Source organism: Hemiscyllium ocellatum, chromosome 2 (genome assembly GCF_020745735.1).
Source record: "Hemiscyllium ocellatum isolate sHemOce1 chromosome 2, sHemOce1.pat.X.cur, whole genome shotgun sequence".
In the NCBI taxonomy this organism is placed as follows: Eukaryota; Metazoa; Chordata; class Chondrichthyes; order Orectolobiformes; family Hemiscylliidae; genus Hemiscyllium; species Hemiscyllium ocellatum.
This window is the reverse complement of record NC_083402.1, coordinates 18,025,734-18,028,368: the sequence shown is the minus strand read 5'-3', so window position 1 is coordinate 18,028,368 and position 2,635 is coordinate 18,025,734.

Here is a 2,635-nt window from a genome sequence, read left to right as displayed (position 1 = left end):
TCGCCCGCACTGCAACACGGGAACTGTAGTTCCTCCCGGCTCGCTGCCACACATGTCACGTGTTGTTACCAGGCGACAGTGAGGACTACAACTCCCAGGAGGCTGCACGCTGCGTTCAGCCTCTGCGCATGCACATAGCTTTAAACACGGAAGAAGCCTATGTGTGTAAAAAAATAAATGAGCGCAGCGATTTTTTTCTGTCTCAAAACTGTATCTTGGCTCAGCAGTTAACGTCTTGTGTTTTTTTTCAGTTCAGCAAGTATTGCCGTACAACGAAACAGTTTTAGATTAAGGTTGTTATAGGACCGATTATTGCCACAGACCCTGTAAAAGTGCCAACAAATAAACAAATCTTTCTTTGAAAACAATACATTGTGGGGAATTCCGTTTTCTTTTGCTCCAGTGTTGTACCGGTGGAGTTGAAATCTTCCTAATCGTGTGTTTGTGAATGTGTCTGTTTTTAATACCACTTTTGCAATCATTCTACGGTCTCTCTTCCTGTTTAAGTGGTTCCGCGACAAACAATGTTTTAAGCTTCTCACTTCAACTGGCAAAATGATTGAGGACCTTCTGTGCTCGTCGCTTAAATAGCTGCGCCAAACTCGAAAATCTGGCAGCTACAGAAAAAAGGATTGACTGTACAATTTACATGTTTTCTGGGAGGTCACAAGTTAACCGAGAAAATATACACGGGCAACAGACTGGCAATGTCAAAGTTAAGTTTTAAAAAAGGTAAAGATTCTGCCGCCTCAGAGACGTAGTAAATTACGATTGGATGAAAAAAAAGGCCTATTGTAAAGATGTAGCGTGGGGAAAGTCAACGCGAGTGTGAATGACATGTTAAAGCACAATGGCTGATTCTGCAGTGAGAAGCGGTCCGGGCCTGTAGTACCATACATAATAAATTAGCTCTTAGTGTGACGTTAACAGGAAGCGTTGAGCACAGGAAAAGAAATCGAGTCGATAGGATATATTCACAGTGTCCTGGGCCAGCCGTCTTTCACATATTTCCTAGTTCTCGTTCAGGGCAGCTTTGAAGACGTACAGAACAAACCTTGAGTACAAAAATGCACGTGTACGATGCTCTTTTTTTTTAACGCTAGTACAGCGAGTGAGGCGCAGTGCACGATTTAGCGAAGAGCATAATATCATGAGGGGAAAATCCTTCGACAAAAGTAGCAATAAACTCGCTAAGGCGTCTTCAACAGCACCTTCCAAACTCCGGAACTTGTAGTGGCAAGAAGCAAAGGGGCTTTAGCTGCCTATAAGCACCAACAAGAACAATTCATTCCATCGATCCTGTTCGGTCTTTCAATGACTCATGGTTGATGGAATATTTCAGTACGTTTTACTAACTCAATCCCCATAATGCTGTATGCCATTGGAACTCAGAAATCTATCAATGTTTACCGTAAAACTACTCCTAGCCTGAGCTTCCACAACCCCTGAGAGTAGAGAACATCACACGTGAACCGCCTGAGTAAACTTATTTTTCTCCTCAACTCTGATCTAAGCGGCATCAACCTTATTTTAAATTGTGCTCTGATTCTGGACTTCTCAACCGAGGGAAAACAAAACCAAAAGAAAAAGCCAACTGTGGATTTTTTAAATTTCAAAAATATACTTTTTCATTAAAAATATACATAATCAGAAATGCATTGTAGTTCTGTACAGTAGCATGAGGAAAAAATCGAATATTGGAGTTTGACTAACAAACAAACTGAAGACATCTCTTACATAAATCTCTTATATTTGAGGCACAGGGAGAATCCGATACTGAACAGACCCCCGTTTAACTTTGGCAGTAGGATCTCAGACAGTTGTCTTTTCCCAGTATGCCTTGCAGCAACTGTGCCAAACTTTAGCCTATCCATCAGCACATAATCCTGGACTTTGGAATGTGCCAGTCTGCAACATTTGATCGGGGTCAACTCTTTGTTGGAAGACCAACATATTTTAGGCAAACCAAAGAGCATCTTACATTGAGTTGAGGGTCTTCCAGGCCAGATGATGTTTGTCTTGGCATGAGTCCTGGGCCACAGACTATACAGCAGAGTTCTGCAGGAACTGGTTGGGATGAACCTCGACAAAAACCATTGAATCTTTCTCCAACGTCCTTTGCAAAGGCACATTGCAGAAGAAGATGTGACAGTCTCATCCCCTCCACAGCTGCTTTGAGGGCAGCGTGCGATGGTGCAGGCAGACCGGGCATGCAAGAAGAATCTCAAAGGTAGTCTCACCACCAGCCAAGTGGTGTCTTAGTGTTTGTTGGATAATTAGGAACAAAAACAGAAGAAATTGATGGGAAAACTAAGCAAGTCTGGCAGCATCTGTGAAGAGAAAGTAGAGTTAACGTTTGAGCTCTAGTGACCAAAAGTTCTGAAGGAAAGTCACTGGACCTGAAGCATCATTTCTGTTTTCTCTCCAAAGATACTGATAGACCTGCTGAGCTTTTCAACCAATTTCTGTTTTGTTGCAGGAGAAAACTCTATCCTGCACCTATTGGTCTACCCATTTAAATATTTTGCATTCTTAATAAGAGCTACCCCTCATTCTCTGATATGGCTACGTTCCCTTCCAATGTGCATATTAACTGATATTTATGTAGCACCTAGAGTAATAAATTTGAAGACAT